This window comes from Corvus moneduloides, chromosome 4, assembly GCF_009650955.1.
Source record: "Corvus moneduloides isolate bCorMon1 chromosome 4, bCorMon1.pri, whole genome shotgun sequence".
NCBI classification, from domain to species: Eukaryota; Metazoa; Chordata; class Aves; order Passeriformes; family Corvidae; genus Corvus; species Corvus moneduloides.
This window is the reverse complement of record NC_045479.1, coordinates 8,760,550-8,778,980: the sequence shown is the minus strand read 5'-3', so window position 1 is coordinate 8,778,980 and position 18,431 is coordinate 8,760,550. Positions and strand designations below refer to the sequence as shown.

General features: G+C 40.7%; 1 long non-coding RNA gene across 2 annotated transcripts in view; it reads right to left on the bottom strand.

The window, feature by feature from the left end:
• Window positions 1–18,431, bottom strand: part of LOC116442889 — a 121,441-nt gene that overhangs the window by 18,433 nt on the left and 84,577 nt on the right. For both annotated transcript variants that reach the window (XR_004239683.1, XR_004239684.1), the window contains exon 8: window positions 1,032–1,115. This is a non-coding gene — a long non-coding RNA (uncharacterized LOC116442889). The remainder of the gene's footprint in view (window positions 1–1,031; window positions 1,116–18,431) is intronic.

Sequence of the window (18,431 nt, the reverse complement as noted above, 5' to 3'; positions counted from 1 at the left end):
ACGAGAAGGATTCACAGGTCACATCAGCTGTGTTTTAAGTTTCTTTGCAAGAGAATTTGATGGTTGAAATTGTACATAAAGAGTGTATAGCTGTTGATAACAGAAGATAGTGAAAGGATACCAGGTGCAGGGGTGTCCAAATAGGAAGGATGGCAGGTCAGGTTAGCTGGGCTTCATTACTGGTTCTACTATACACTTCCTGTAGGACTTGAAGTGGTTACATAAGCCCTTTGGGGCTCAGTTTTATTACTTGTTACATGGAGACCATAATTCTCTATCTCACAGTGGTACTGTGAGGCTTATTCATGAATGGGTTCAACTCAGTGCAGGGCAGATAGTCAATACAAATTTTATGCATCACTGAAGTAACATTTAACCTCAGGACTTAAGTGGTATAAAGCCTTGTGCTGGTCTCTGAGCAGTCACTGGATAAATATTAAGCATTCACTTTACTGAAAATATTTGAGACAGGAGTTGTTAGTGCTGATTTTGCATCCCTTAAGTTACAGATTTTCAGGATGACAAATGTAAAAGGACACATTCTTTAAATGCAATGCAAAACAGGTACTAAGTGCATCTCCTTGTGATGGTAATAAATGAGGAGGAGAAAATGGTAACTGCTGAACCGAGCACACAGTGATTAAAATGAGTCCATGAAACAAGCACTTCAAGTCTCAAGGATGACCACTGATAGTATCTGGAGGCATTTCAGTTTAGTGTTGGGAGAAGGGTTGTTTTTACTGGCCTCAGCCAAAAAACCAATTCACTGAATGTGATTGCCATTTACCTGCAGAAACACAGCTACAATTCAGCATAGTAATGAGTTTAAAGGTGCATCTCAAAGATATTTATAACCATATAAATATTTACTTTGCTTACTGTGGCAATCACACAGAAGAAAAAAGTTCTTTTCCAAACATCTTTTTCAAGGTTTCTGAGGACTATTTTTAAACTTTATTGACACAAGTAATGTACCATGAAGACCTAAGCACCAGCAAGAAATGAATCTCCAGTGTGATTACTATGCATACCTTGTCATTTCCTCTGCAGAGATGACCAATCTTCACTTCTTTCATTTTCTAACTTGGTTCCCCAGTAAGTCATTCTTTCTGCTTCTGTAGAGAAAGAAAGAAAAAAAATAATTTTATGTGTTATCCTTATGAAGGAAAAAGTGAGGAACAGACATACAAATATTAAATATAGCATTCCAAAGTCTTTTCTGCTGGTGAGGAATGTGTTTCAGTAGAAGGCCAGTGTCCCACCACAAACTTATTTTGGAAGCCTTAATTGAGGGTAAGTAGGGCAGGAATGGCACTTTGTAGAGGGATGACTTACTTTCAGGGAAGCACTATGACAAGATTCCTGAGACCAGTCAATTTAATAGCAGCAAACCTTGAAAGCTGTGAGTAAAAAAAGTGTCCTCTATTTTCACAGCCAAGTGAGTTTAAAGAAAAGTTACCAGATAAAAATATTTCAACCTTTACCCCTGAATATCATCCTTGTTTTCAGACCTTTAAAATTACTGTACCAATCACTAGTAGAAAGATAAATTGTGGTCAGATTAATTGACCAATCATGGACATCAACACATCAGGTATAAATCACTCCTAAAATATAGTATTCAGCAGTTTAGTTGCAGTAGCCAGGGTCACATTTTTGATAATGCATTTGTGTCAGTAATATCTTTACATATCCTTTGTAATCATGGTCAAGTACAGAAACCACTATCTCATATAAAAATACATACACTGTGGTGAAATAACAATACCTGGTTTCTTGCATTGTGATGGTGATAGAACTATGGGGAACATGAAAAAACACTCTGTTATGTCCCCACTATGAGGAGAGGAGCTGAGATTCACAGATTCCCCTCAATGTGGATTAAGGTGAGATAACACTCAAAGTCCATAATAAACAGCTCTAATGGCACAAATATAAAAATGGTGACCCTCTCACAACTATATCCACATAAGCTATGCAGAAACACCAAATTTAGTGGAACAAGTATTCAGTAAACATTAGCCCTCTCAACAATTATATCCACTTAAACGGTGCAGAAACACTGCCTGTAATGGAACAAATATTCAGTAAATATTAAGCCTCTCAGAGGTGAGACTGACCCTGAAACGGGCTCAGGGCATGGTGCTGACAACACTAAGGTTGTGGGCTCCATCCCTGTCCCACCTCTGGAACTCTCCCTTAGGGCACTGTCTGAACTCACAGTGCAACTACCTAGGCTTCATCCCTTACACACTCCACACAAGTTACTCTGAGTCATTCCAAAGAAGTGATGCTGTGATTGTTCTCTCACATCACATCACATCACATCACATCACATGCTAACTCTGTTCACTTCTTACTGCTTCTAGTTTTTTTCAGCTAATTCTGCTGCTGTTTTATGAACAAAGGTTACTTTTCACCACAACATCCTTAAAATTTCTATATATAACAGCCCATCAATTCTTCTTAGAATACTGTTTTTCTCCAACAAAAGACACCTTCCATTTTGGCATTTCTCAGTCTTTGACTACCATAAAATCCAAGTGCTTCACAACTCCTTTTGAATGTTACCCCCAAACTCACAGGAGAAAAATTACTGCCTTTGTTTACAGAACAGAAATGTAGAGACAGGGAGAGGATACAGCTCTCTTTTACTGTCTCAGTTAAGGTGATAGGATCGTAGAGAGTGTCCAGACACAGACACAGGGTCCTTCAGAGAGAAACCTGCAGTACATCTTTAACATACGTACCCTGAACCAACCCCTTAGGAGCCTCTCTCTTCTCTCTCCATAGCAGCAGCTTAGGAATAACAATTACCTACACATGCACCTAAATTAGATCTAAATGCAAGTGAATGTTCTCTTCACTGCCAAGTCTGAGAGTAAAGTCATATAAAGACTTAAGCATCCTAAAAATTAGGATTGGGTTACCCACTGTGAGATGATATCTGGCCTTGGAATGAAAGGCAGTAAGGCATCAGAGTTCCCCACACAATCTACAAGGAGAGGTAACAGTCTGGTTTATCTTTCTCAAAGCCACCACCTTGGCACTGCTTTGTTTTGCTTTAGTGATCAGAGACCAGCTCCTCTTCCTCAGCTCTGTAGGCGATGTAATGCTTTGCTCTCTATTTAACTCACTCATGTGCCAGTACATCTGTGTACCATTCTGAACAGCTGAAAGAATTTATTTTAGATTGTCACTCAGTTTATTAATAAAGAAGACAAATGCATGTGTGTATTTTCCCTTAAAATAGAATATAGGTACTGTACAAAAATGTACATGAAAAATCATCTTTAGCCTCAGTCAGACATCTGGCCAATGGGAACCTACAGGCAGAAAAAAGTCCAGACACAAGATGGGATAGAAATGGTACAGATAAAGAAACTCTTCAAACTTGACAGCCTTAAGGCTGTATACAAAGTATGTGTTGATACAGTGCCACATTGAGATTTTATAGACTATTCCATTATTACATTAGGCTACAATCCTGCAGGTGTTTAGACATGAAGAACTTTATTCAGTCATGTCAGTGTTTTCATGACTGGGTCTTACATTTCTTCTCCAGAGAGTTAATAAGAAAGCCCTCTCTCTTTGACCGGCTATAGAAGAGCAACAGTTGCCAGATATATTTCTGTTGAAACATGAGAATGCACAAGAAGAAACATCATATTAAACTTGCATCCTGAAATGCACAATGCCTGTGCTCCAGGGTCTTCAAGGGCTTACTGATACACGTTACTAAAAGTAAAGATATGTTTATGTATTATTTTGAATGGGGACATTACTGAACATCAGGGATATTGTTCCCAAACAACAAACATGATCTTCTTTAGCAAGAACTGTATTTTAACGTTGTGAGTAAAAGCAGAAAGAGGAGAATAACAGGAGTATGTTAACTACAGTCTTTGAGGCAGCCAACTGACCCAGCCTGAGAGTCAGAGAACTAATAATAATCCAGCTCTTCTAGAAGAGTGTGGAACTTTGTACTCAGTATCTACACACCGAGACAGTTAAGCTTAAGTCTACATCTAGTTTTGGCCCAAGCTGCAGAGCTGGTGGTTCCTCACTAATGCAATGCACCGAAAAAGGGTGCTAATGATAACCTCAGCCATTAATGACTGACACTGGAAATCAGTGTACTTGGTTTAGCTTAACCTGGGTATGTACTTTTGAAGGTCGATGGCATAGGCAACCCTTTTCCATGGAAGGTTGCAATACAATAGGATTGCTGTTTTAACTCATGATTGTTGAAATGGAACCCTTACACATCATGACAGTAGTGCAATATAGAACACCAAATGTTGTAGAACTGACACTTGGTGTCTGCTAAAATGGAAAAGCCCCAGTTTACTGTAGAGCAATGCAAGATGTTTACTTTGTGGGAAGAAAGGAGAAATTATCCTTCTGATTGATTAACTCCCCCCACCCCAATGACATGACTGACTGGAACCCCACTGAAATAGGATCTCCACGAAGTGGCACCACTAATCCCATTTTAGGAAAGTGTTGGCTGTTAACCTTTCCTGGAATACTTCATATTTGCAAAAGACATCCTAGGTGTGATAACTACAGTTATTTCCTGTGCCCATAAACTCTACAGCCTGTCTGCAACTTTACTAAGTGCAGACTTCTGTGCAAAATGCAGATTTTTGTGACGTGATGCCACTTCAACTAACAACAGAAAACTTCTATGGTCCAAGTCCTCAAAACACAGAATCACAGAATATGCTGAGTTGGAAGGGACCCACAAGGATCATCGAGTTCCAGCACCCACAAAGACTAAGGGAATGGGGTTTATGCTGAAATAATATGAAAACGACGCAGGCAAATCAAATCCATTATTGAAAGAAGCAGGTTACTAAACTAGTTAAGAGTAAGTTAATCATTAGTTGCATTTGAACACTCTTGTATTTACTGTCACTGAAGATGAATACCCTTACAAATAGATTATTTGCAAATGGCTGGAACCCATGGGCTTAGTCCCAGACTTGTCTGGTGTTTATGCTGTGCCAGTCACTATGCCCAGTATGTGATTGTGGATCCAACCATACAAATCCAAGCTTTTGCCTAAGAATTCTCTGACCTGTTGCACCTACAGTCCAGGGAGATTTTCCACATGCAGTGACTGAGTTCACAACCACAACACTCCTGCCTATTTATTCCATATACTTAGCACTTGTATTTTTTCTGTAAGCACAGACCACTAATCACTGCTGGAAACAAGACAGTAGGCCAGACAGACCCTTCTCTGGCCCAGAACTCCTACATTCTTAAGAACTTTTAACTGAGGAGACTGTTTCTTTCAAAGTGTTGCTTAACATACATGCATATTGAAACTGCCACATGCTTCTCAGGCTACAATTCACAATCAAATGCTGCAACATGGTATGGGCAGGAAGAACATCACTGCACACAGAGAAGTGCTGAAACTGAAATAGAGTTAATTCAGTTCCTTCAGAGTCTCTGATTCACTGCAGCTCATTGCCAGTAGAACTGCAGCCTCCTCTTAGCCATCAATATCTGGTGCTAGGATTCATACCTTACTGGAAGTTTCCATGGAAAAACTTTATAAAAAAACCCAAAATGCAGACAGTATCAACCAGGCCTTGTGAAAACAATTATGAAAACTGTGAATGCAACAGCAGATGTGCCCGTTTGCAGATATTTCAGTCACTCATAGTGTAACAGGAGCCACGCAACTACTGGGAGGGTGTTCCCCGGAAACCACCTGTGTGCAGGTGAGAGCACCTGAGGCTCTCAGGACCTGCTTGGGGGAATGGTATACTTTCCTTAACAACTTACTGCTCTTTTACACAAAATGTGGCAAGGGCTATAAGAAGTACTGGCAGGCAATTCCCAATGTGTTTGTCAGGAAAATCAAGCAAGGTGGCCAGAAAATATACGGCTCACTGGGTATATGAAGTTTTTGCGCCTGTGCTGAATCAGCAGTTGTGTCTGATAATGGTTTTGATCCTTCTTTTTCTGTCTTTAACAAGGAAGAAATATAACTCCTGACATAAACCTATATTGTAGAATGTGCTGAACAAATATTTCATCAAAGGGGAAAAGTTTATCTTAGAGTCACTTTGCTGCCAAATGATTTATTAGAACTCAGAGCCAAGACAGGTAAAAGCCCTAAGGAAGTGCTGTATCTTTCTAATAATTCAACTCTAAGAACAGGTAAACTCCGCATACAGGAGGGCTGGGGTTTGCTAGGAAGCAGAGTCTTGCAAAACAAATAAAGATTTCCTACACATGTCAATGCAATTCTCTGTATCAACACCTGAAAAAGGAGCAGGCATTAAAGAAATGCACACTTAAAGCCATGACTAATGAGGATACTTCTGTATCACAACGTCTGGATTAGCCAGTGAATCTTTCAAACAATCTAAGTTGAAAAATAGCATTTGGCAAAGTCCATTGACATCTGCCACCACTTTCTTTAGCCTCCTGCATTCCCTGAAGGTACCGCCTGCGAGCTGCCCTGCAGTACCACAGCACAGCAACTGCAGACAGCAGGGAATGCAGACAGACATGCAAAGTGTTTAAAATAGGAAGCACAGGCTCTGTGCTGGGGGCTGGTACAACAGGTGTATATATATATTGGGAGCTCATATTAATGAGGCTTCTGTTACACATGTTTGGGGCGGCCGGCAGCCTTTTCAGAAGTAGATGGGTATTTTGGTTAAAATCAGACAGAGTAACCTCGTAGTAACCTCTAGTCTGGCTCACAGCCACAGGGAGGACTCTGAAGGACTGTCCCTTGGTGCTGCATTGATTAGATTTCTTCCCATAATACACCCAGTGTTTTTGCTCAGTAAACCTTACTAACAACTGAATCAAGAATAAAGAGTAAGAGGGGAAATAAAAGCTGAGCTCCATGTGAAAATGGGCCATAAAATTAACAAGGTTCTCAGCATCAAGTAATTCTGTCTGCTCTATTGTGGCCAGAAAGTCAGACCCTGTAAAATACATACGCAAGCAAGTACAAGAGGAGAAAAAAACCACCCACCCACCCACCCAACAAACCAAAACAAAAACAACCCCCCTAAAACCCCCCAAAAACCCAAACAAACCCCCAAACCCAAAACAATCCCAAACAAACAAAAAAAACCCCTAGAATTGACCCCCTAGCAAGTCAAATATTTAAAGATATAACACCTAAGAAATCTAAAAGCTTAACTTCCCCTCCTACATTTAAATATTCCCTTGTATTTTAAATATTTTCCTTGTATTTCCACATATTATGAATGCATAAATTTTGGATACTGGTTATGCTGGCAAACACACATTTTCCACAATCTTTTATGGTGCTGTGGAAGTGCTAGTATAGAAGTCTCCTAATTTCTATGTCTTGCAGCATCAACAGTGCATACAAAGCACCTTTACAAAAGCAAACAAGAAAAGCCACACACTCTTAAATAAAATGTGGATGATAACCTGGGACATACCAAGTCTACAGGGTATATCTAAGAACATATGGGGGTATGATAATCCCAGAACACTTTCTAATCTAGATGCTGGATACTGAGAGTGCCCTGTTGTGGATTGCCAATACTTTTTGCTAGAATGATCCTGAGTTGCTGAAAAGGAAACCAAACCCCAAATCATTGTCATTGGAAAGACAACTCTAACACTGAACACTCCAAATGAACAGCCCATTCCTTTAAGAAAGGAACACCACTTTCTATCAATAATGAATCATCTAGGCTCTGAATAACAATTATAACATTCACGTACTTGGTAATTCATGTAAGAAAAATGATGATCTTTCCAACATAAACATAACCTACTACCAAGTATTAGAATTGAAAGGATGAACAGGATTGCCAGCTATCCACACTGCATGGTAACCAATGAAGTAAGCAGACTAAGTATTTTGCAACATCTGGAGTAAGATGGGAACATAATACATAGGCCTGCTTTAATAAGGCATGTGGGAATATACACATAATTCATTTCTATGTTCTCTAACAACATATGCTCTCAAGAAGGGCTGTCCCCCCAAAATGATCACTCTAGATAGGAAGACAGGCATGGTGTGCCACGTAATTTTTAAAGGTCTATAGCTGTAGCAGGATACCAGACTAAATCTGAAGTAGATCTATTCATGTTATCACAACTGCGACCTAATAAATTAGAAGCAAAAAACCCCTTCTTGCTATGTGAAAACAGGTGTCTAATATCAAAGGGACACAATGGTAAGGACCTTAAAATACTGGCATTTGTTTGAGGTTTTCTCCCTGAGATCTTTTAAATGAATGACTCTGGTAAAGTAATGTCAAGAAGCAATAATCAGACACAAAATAGCCAAGTAAAAAGTCAGCACCACAAGAAGCCTGAACGTTAGCAAGCCTTTTTGCTTCTGGAAACATGGGCACTGAAAGTTTTACAATTTTGTTTAAAAAGCTGGTATGACAACTTCTGAAACTTTGCTGTTAACAATGGTAAAGGAATGAAAGCTGTCATTCATCTGGCACTACCTTGTATTCCTGCTGCTTCTCTGTAAAAACACTGGGCAAACTAAGTGCTTGAAAACTACTTGGAAAAACTTGCAATCTATGTTCAGAGGAGAAAGGTCTTACTTCAAAATAATAAAAAAAATCAATTACAAAAAAGAATCTCAAGAACTTAATGAAAAAAATTAGATTTTTCATGGAGGTTCTTTATGTGTTTTGGAGCTTAAAACAATTGTGTGTATATATATATGTATATATACATATATGGTGTATTTTGCACAAATGGTGTTTCAAACATTAAAATACAACTGAAGTTTTTTCAGTGCAATGTCCTTCCTATAGCCAACATCTCCTTTTCAGAAAAGGGTCAGAAGAGAATCAGATACTTGATAATTCCCTGCTGTGGCACTCTGTCCTCTACCACTCAAGCAAGCAATGCATGGAACTGCAGGATGAATTTAACATTCACTAACCACACACCCTATAAGAGGATATTTCACTTGTGCCATAGGTATTTAAGTATAGTGAACTGAGCCTATACGTACTTATAAATGTATCTGACATAAAAATGTGCAATAACTTACAAAAGCATGTGTATCAATATCAAAATGAAACACGTAGTGGGAGGAGACCTTGTGGACCAGACAAACACAAAATACAAGCCCTCTTTACTGCTACTTCAAAAAAAATCCTTTCAGATACTGCCTAAGATATCAAAGCAGCAAATGATTTAAAGAAGCCTTGGCTCAAATATCCTGCTTGCTGGGACAGCTGTTCCTAGGAAGGATTCAGTCATGTCTGCAAATCATGAATTACAGTATTGCTGCTGTGAATGCATAAGGGGTTAGGAAGGACTATCCTAAGCTGTTATTTTGAATTGGAAAAACACTTATTAATCCCCTAAGGAAGCCAGATTTCAGACACCACATAAAAAAAGCTCTTCTGGAAGAGGAAAGCAAACCTTATTAACTCCTAGTTACACCTTCAGAGAATTGAATAGAAATCCAGATGTCTTAACTCCGTAACCTATGATCTGTGTCCAGATTATCTGTGCTTTTAGCTCCAATTTTACCTCAACTAAACATGCTTTCATTGAGTTATTTTTGTTATATAAATACTTATTTGTGGAGACTACCAAAAATTCCTTTCAAAACTGCCCTCTTTAATTATCTTGAGGCAACAAGAATGTTTGAAATTAATTCATAACGTTTTGGTCCAATGTAGTGGTCCTACCAGTTCATGGCTGAAAACACTGTTTCTTGCTGATCCTATATGAAAAAGCAGTCTTTGATCAATACAAGATTGAGGGTCAGTCTCAGAAAATAAGTGACCCATGAAAAAAACCACTCATGAGGAAACCCATGTGGAAGTGAAAATGGAGGTGATGTAAAGGTATCCTCTCACTGTAGCTGGTTATTTGCTGGAATATGGTGCTGATACTTTTATATTCAAGTTGTGTTAAAAATCCTCTCAGTTAATATGCTGTTAACATGACTGAGTTAGGTATTTCACATTTTTATCAACAACAACAGTAACAGGTATACTTGCAGCACACTGGAGGAAGTTCAAAGTAATTTACAAGCACTAAGATAAGGAAGCATTAATCCTTATTTTGAAGGTGAGGAACAGATGTACAAGACTCTCTTGTGCTTTTGTGTGAATCACTGCAGCAGAGGCAGAAACTGAACTTGAATTACCTACAACCTCAATCACCTCTACGTGAACAGCTTTCTGAAAAAGCACGGTAGACATGGGACACCTTCCTGAGAAGTAAACAGAAAGGAGCAATTTTCAGTGTTATCCTCTTAAGAGGCAGCATACAACTCCCACCTCAAAAGCAAAAACCAAAACCCAAGAACAAAACAGCACATGCTGTATTTTTAGAGAGAACTTTAGTCAGGTGGGGCAATTTCTCTGTTCCTCCTTGCTCAGTCCATGATAGCAATCCCTGCCTGCCAATCAGTCTTGTTTGGAGGATTTACTCCTTGTTATGTAATTTCAGATATTTCTTGCAGCACTGAGCTTTTACCGTACTTAGATGGGTAAGAAAGAAAGGAAGAATGACTCTACAGAAGGAGTTTCAGATGCTTTATTTTTACTGCTGTACACATCGTTTTCTGAGGTGTTTGGCACTAACGTGCAGTGTATTAAAATGATTGATTGATTGCATTTTAAAAATAGAAGTACTGTTCTGATACTGGGATTAACTATTATCACTAAGATATGGCAGAATTTTAAACAGCTTTGAATCTGCACCTTCCTGTGAATGTAAAGTGTCCTTCCCATCCCCCTTCCCCATGTTATACACACAAACCAGAGCATTTCATAGAGAAATGGAGTAAATGCCACTAACTTTGCTCCTCACATGGCCAGTATTGCATCCCTAGGACAACAGGAATAACTGTACAGTGTCCCTTCAGTTTCTGTCATGCATTTTTAGTTTGCTTTCACCATATTTGGAGTCTACCCTGCTGCCTTTTTTTTCCTGAACAATGTTATGAACAATGTTATGTGTTGCTCTATGGGAGAAGCTTAATTACAGCTATTTTAAAGGTTCTTATTTTTAAATATCCTATATTTTCTTGATCAAATCTTGGTTATTGAAGGGGCTAAAAATAATATTTGGAAAAAATGGCTGTGCTGGTTTTGGCTGTGGTAGAGTTAAATTTCTTCCCAGTAGCTGGTAGTGGCTGTGTTTTGGATTTGTGCTGAACAGAGCTGATAACACAGGGATGTTTTAGTGAGTGCTGAGCAGGGCATGCACAGAGCCAAGGCCTTTCCTGCTCCTCGCCCACCCCACCTGTGACGGAACTGGGGGGCACAAGGAGTTGGGAGGATACACATCCAGGACAGCTGACCACAGCTGGCCACATCTGGGACATCCCAGACCGTATGGTGTCAATCCAGTACACAAAGCTGGGGGGAGGAGAAGGAAAGGGGAGACATTTGGAGTGATGGCATTTGTCTTCCCAAGTCACTGTGACCTGTGATAGAGCCCAGCTTTTCTGGGATGGCTGAGCACCTGCTTGTCCAAGGGAAGTGGGGAACGAATCCCTGGTTTTGCTTTGCTTGTGCACACACGTTTGCTTTATCTTTTAGTCTTTATCTCATCCCACGAGTTTTCTCACTTTTACCCTTCTGATTCTCTGCCCAGACCCATGGCACGGGAGGAAGCGGGGCTGAGCTGCCACCCGGGGTTAAACCATGACAGTGCTGTAATTTGGTGGCCCAGTACAGTGTAAGCAGGTTCTGATTCAGAGCTGGGTGAGCGACTGCAGCTACAGGGAGACCCTGCCAGCAGCACATTCGTGCCAATAGAAAAGAACAGTTGATGGCATCTACCCAAGGTCAGCTCCTCAAATTTGGGAGCTGGTTTTCTTCCAGACACTGTAAAGTCACTTGTTTAAACGCAGCCAGTCGGCAACAATTAAACGCCTAAATAAAACATGCAGATTTGGTGCTCCTTTTGAAATCTCCCCCACGCCATGCTGTTGATTTTCTACTTCTTACAGTCTTCATTATCCAACAATCAGGCTACAAAATGGCGGTGGGAGTGAGGCAGACATTTTGTAACTGTCTCATTAAACAGGACAATGGGAATGCGCCAAGGGAAAGGCAGTGACCCACGGGGACGAAAGGAGCATGCAGCTCTGTGACGGCTCAGCTTTTAAGCAAATCCTTTATCTTATTTTATAGGAAAGTTAAAGCCAAGCCGTGCTGAGAAGCCACCTGACAGCATCTGGCCACTGCGCAGGCAAAAATATAGTCCAGGGCAGCCCTTTCCCAGCCGTTTCACTGCGGTGAGTGCAGCTCATCACCCATGTGAGCAGAGACTCTTTTCTGGGAGCCACATGGACTCAGGACCACCCATTGACACTGACTCAGTCACTGTAATCTTAACCACATTCTTCCCTTGAAAGTCCAGACACCAATGTTTTCTATTACAGCCCCAGGAACTTCACAGTCTTCAGCACAGCTCTGAAAGCACTTGCAACATAACCAGCAAACGAACACTTAAAAAACAGAGCCTACACCTCCATCTCTGCAAGTGACTTTTGATTGAAATTTCACTGTCTTGTGTGTAATAAGCCAGGGACAGCTAAAGCCAAACAAAGTAACACCAGAGCTGATAAAAGCAAAAAGCACCAAGAATTAATAAGCACATTTTTTCCTCAAGTGTGTGTCCACCAGCCTCCTTGTAAAAGTATTAGCACCTGACAGATCCTAAGAAACAAATATGCAAATCTTCAGGAAAAACTGCAAAGCCCATGCTATTCATTAAAGATTTAGGTACCTGGCAAACTACTGGTTTAGAGATTTAGATATTTCACACTGTTTCCTGAGGGGGAAAGAAAGCACAAACCACCTAAAAAACAAAACCGAAAACCTGCAACTTTCTAACACAGAAAAACTATGGTATAAAGAAAAAATGGCTGAGGGGATTTTCCTTCCTTTTCTTTAATGACAGAGAATAAGCAAAGCATCTGAGCTGCTAGTGTATTTGAAAAGGCTGATAAGTTGTAAAAAAGCCCCCAACACCCTGGAATTATATAAGGAAAAAAATCATCATTATTAATTTTAATGCAGCTCTTATTTTGGAGGACTTGTAATGTAGAAATGAAACCAACAGAACAGCTAAGGGAGACACATCCCTATACCAAGGCATGCCGAATACACAGGATTACACAGGTACACTGAGGCTAGAAGAAATTAGGCTGAAGCATTTCTGTTCCCTGTTCCATTCATGCTCCAGGGTGATGCTGCTACTTGATATTCACAGAACGAGGAAGAGGTGACCGAATGGGAAGTGCTGGCCCTCAAAAGCCAAAGATAGGTAACTCTTCCCAGAGTGCAGGTGGCAGACTGAACCAGCTGCTTGGAAAAACAGTCAGAAAAAGCGTATTTTGAAACTTTATCTCTTGGAAGAAATGGCAGACAGCCTGACAGTGTTGAAAGAAAAATACTCTGAGCCCCCAGGGAGAGCAGGGTAAAATGTTCTCAGAAAAGGGAAGAATTTAGCCTATAGTTGACATACCACTGGGATACGTTTCCCAGTAACCCACCTCTAAAGCCATGGATTTAAAACCAACCTGGATTACAGCTGTCCTTTGCTTTTGTTACAAGCCCTCGAAATTGTGGAAAGAATTCTGAGTTTTGTTACAAACTTCAAAGCAGGTCAAAGTTTATGAAGAAGTTCCCTATGGGTTGCGATCCTTCAGAGTTAAGATAACTAACCTGAACTGGGAGAAAAGAGCTCTGAATTAACACATGGCTTTACCCTGGAAGTGTGGGAAACTCGTGGCTTGACAAAATTTCCTTGCAAACCCAGGTGAAGTTGAGTGGTTTCTGTGATATTTCACAAAGACTGTCTGGATGCCTTTGAACTTGAAACTCAAAGCGGAATCCAGCAGCTGCAAACTTAAACACAGCAAGACAAAGATTAAGAAAAAAATGTTTTCATGAGCTCCTGGGAAGAATATACTAAGTTTCACCTGCTGACATTGGAAAAGCAGAAGTTTACACACCCTCCAGTTCCACTTCAATTTAAATAAAGACAGTAGGGAGCGCTGGCAGAGGCACATTTGTTACATTTTTGACTTACCTAAGAGAGGTGGCATGAAGGAAACAAAAGAAAAGGACTGTAAGCAGAAAAAGAGAAAGGTAAAGTGAGATGATTACAGACAGATGAGAGTAAGGATTTAAAACCTGCAAATATTGGGAAAAAGCTTTAAAAATCATGCTGAAAATCAGGGAATGGGAATAAAAAGACTAAGCATGTTACTCATGACACATTTCTTTGACATGCTTTTTTTCTTAAGTGTAGAACTCTTTTGAGCAGTAAAGAATTTTGATTCGACTGTTAAATCCCTAGAGAACGTGAAAAAAAAATCCTAAATTTTGGCAGCACACTTCTATTCTCTTGGGTTCCACTTCTTTGGTGAATTACTCCTTAGCAACTTGGAAATGCTGCAAATCACATATGCTGATTCTAGAATAATATCCCCTGCCCCCCAAGTCTCCAATTATCCTTTAACTGAGCAAAGCTGTAAGAAAAGTAGCAGTTTGTATAAAATGGTCAGGCAGATCACCTAGGGGGCATGGCAGAATTCCCACTATCCTGCCATTTCTGCCTATCTGACTGGGAGAAGTTTTGGAAGGGAGGAGCAGAAAAACATTTGGGGGAAAATCACAAGGTATCAGATCTGGTTTTTTTATTATACAGTTCTCTGTCTGTTTTTGACTAATAGATATCCTATGGAGGAACTTAATAGTTACATAGACAAGAGAAACTGCGATTGATACAGCTGTGAACACACAAAGGCAGCAGTTTTTGATTCTGAACCTGGAGAATACTGAAGTAAAAAATCACCTGGATAAAATGAACTACAGCAACAAACCCCAAAATGCTTCCTTGTTAGTTTAAGAAATACTGGATTCACCATTATGACCTAATGTATCTCTTTACATACATTCCTTCTTTCTACATCATTTATGTAAGACCAGTTGCCGTGACAACTGAAAGACTTGCTTTAATAAAGCAATGTCCCCGTATTTTTAAATACTGCTGGTTCCTGAGACAAAGAAATCCACCCCACAACTCAAAGATGCAAAATAATACAACACAAAAGAAACCAAAGGAAAAAAAAGAGAATCCTGCACACCAAAGGAATTTTGTGAGGAAGGTGGTATTTCTGGTTCACAACTCCAAGCACAAGCTTGCTGCCTTTTATAAGCTTTATTACCAATACCTCCTACATCTCTAACTTCATTCTGTGTCCCCATGGCAAACCAATCCAAACCTGTGTCTCCTGATTGGCCTCCAGTGAAAGCATAACGACACATAATGTAAGTATTGCAAGGATAGAGCATTAAGTGCTGAGCTCTGCACGCACTGAGACACCTGAGAGCAGGTGAAATGTGCTGAGAGGCTCACAAGGGACCCTCTGCACATCTGAGCAAACAGCCTCCAAGGAGGGACATCTCTGCAGGATCAGGTGAGTAACAATCCTAAAGTTCTCTCTTAGTTGCAGAGACATGGAGGTGTATTGGCTGCAGATACAACCAGAGCCTGGTGGGAAATTCTGCGAAGGCAAATGTGAGCATCTTGTTTCACTGCAGTGGAATGCTAACTCTGCACACTGCCATTCTTCAGACAAGGACTTCACTACTGTGCACTTTGCGCTGGCCTGGAGGGACTTCTGCCTATACCAAAACATCACCCAGACCACTAAGAGTTAACAGAAAATGTACAAAAGAGAACAACCACACATTGTCATGGGAGACAAAATTAAATATCCCAACAGACATTCCTGTTCATATGACATTCTGGCCAACAGTCTCCTCAGATACTACAGCGATAACAGTGCAACTACTTTTATTACTAATGCTAATTCAACAGGAATTTAACGGAGTAAGTAGTTTAAATTAGCATTTTTTTTTTTAGGAATTCCAGGCTGGCAGTAGTAACATCTGTCTCTCTGAAGTGACAACAGAGACCTTAAACTTCAGGTCTGCCTGCTCTGCAACATGAGGCATTGCATTACTAACCTGGAGCTAGATAATCATTCTTCTGCCAGCCTTAATGAGTTTCCAGCTACCTAAGAGTGCTTTGAACTAATGAACACCGGTAGCATGAGTGGCAGCGCAGGAGGCTGGACCCTAGACCTGATCTCTTGTGCTGCCACATCCAGGCGGTGCCCTGGACCCCACTCTGGGTACGTTCTAAGGCGCAATTCTGGCACAGACCTCGACCTAGTTCTTACTCATGTGACAGTGACTGCCCCCAAACCCAGCCCTGGACTCCCAGGGCAACTGACAGAGGCACAGCCTGGCTGAATCAGCAGCTGCTGTGTTGCACCAACTCCAGTTTCTTCCTTGCTTTGCTCATTTCAGCACTGGGAGCACTTGTCCTTCAAAACAGGCTCCCAGAGGGCTCGCTGACTTCCATGGAAAGCACGCTCCACAAATGGAGAGCTTTCTGTGGAAGGATGAAGCTAAGGTCCCAGGAACCCTTGTGTTGGGTCTGTAGTTACCACTTCATGCTCTTCCCCCCCCCGCCAAAAGTATTTATTTTCAGAAATTCTTTTAGAACTGTGTCATTAACACCGTGTTTCTGATTTTACATAGAAGCTGCTTTTTGAAGATATTTTGCAGCACAAATTCTGCACAATTTATTCCATATATGTTTTTTACTTTTAAAAGCATCCCTCTCAGTCACACTATGCATTTTTGAGTAGGAATTACCTACTTTAGAATAGGTTACAGTTCAATGTTCAAAATTTCCATCTTTCATGCCTTTGCAACTGTGAAAGAGTTAATATCACATCTTAATGGAAGTTTGCCCTTAATAAGAAAGCATTAAAACAAGCCAACAATAATAAGCTAAATGAAGGCCATTCTTTTGCCTTTGGTCAATATTTTCATAGCGACAAAACACAAGATATTTTTTAAGGCTTCCCCCCCCATAAATCATAAATGCTTTGGTATATTTAATTTCAAAATGAGTTCCCTGTGGATCAGGCCAACACAATGGGTGAAGAAAACCTTCCCAAACTCTGCTGCATCTTAGATGGAAAAGTACAAAAACCACTCTTCTGCAGTTTCCCCCTGCTCCTTTTTCAACTGTTCCTCTTTCCCCTACACCAAAGGACCAAGCTGTTGATGCTAATCAAAAGTTTCTTAGTCCTATTCTGAGGCTTCAAAACACTGTAACACATATTTCTTCTAAATAAATGAAGACTTTTAGACTATATTAGGAGGAAAATACTCAAGTGACATATATTTGCTACACCACACAGATATAGCTCATATATTTAGAGATAGAAAGATTCCCCTGCAAGACAAAAAGCAAAGGGAATACCTGTGTTTTGTGACAGTCTGCACAAGTACTGTTTGGTGTCTGCGAGAGACTCAGTGGACTGTTACTCTTGGATCTGTACCAGTTTTAATTCTGCCCAGTGAGGTGTTTGTAAGACCTGACCAACTTTTCCATGCAAGGGCATTGGCCAGACTCTGAAAATACTTGTTTCCAATACTTGTTTGTCATAACGGATTTAATTTGCAGACTTGAATGTCCTTTCTCCTGTCCTTCTGTCCTTATTGGTTACACAATACCAAGGGCTCCTCAGTGAAATGTACAGCACAGCTGTTCACAGCTGCTTTGACACATGCACACCAGCCTTGTTACTGGAACAGGTTGGGACTTGGTTCACCGCCCCACTAAATCTATCTGATGGTAAGTCCTGTTCCTGGAAAAACTTCTGTAGGAACTGCAAGCTCTGGTCCAGCTGTGGGCAGATGTGAGGGCAGCAGTGGCAGGGGTGGCAGCGAGAGCCCTATGGATATGGCTGCACTATGGCCCCAGTGCAGAAGGGTCCTGCCTCCCTCCTCCTGCAGCTGGACCAGAACAAGCTCTCTGTTTGATAAATCCCCAACTCTTCCAGCTGGCCTAGGCAGCTGTGATGTTCCGCCCACCAGAACACCATGGAAGCAGCCTGGGATCACCACTTCCACAGGTGCTGGGTGCCACAGTTGGCCTTCATCCAAATAGAAAGTGTCCCCTCTAAACATTTTGCAAGAGTGGTAAAAGTAGTGACAATTTACTTAAAATGACATTGTAAGATTTGCCAATGTCTTTGGAGACAGAGGCCAGCGTGCAGTGTGAACACGCGAAGGCTCGGGGAAGCAAAAGCCCCAGTGCAGCTCCAAAACACGGTGAATTTCAGCTACTTAGCGTGGATGTGGTTTTGGCTACTTACCACATATTTGAAACAATTGAAGTGGGTTTTTTCCGTGTTTACTTTGAAGCCAGCTATTTTTAAGGTCACAGTCCCTGCTAAAGGAGGAAACTGTGTCTCTGAGGTATTGGGAATTAAACAGAGGGAAGAAAAAGGCACAGAGAAAGTAGCTGCCTTACAGAGAGAACTCAAATATTTTGTTTCCTTCCTTGTTCAGTCTGTAGTCAAAAGAGAA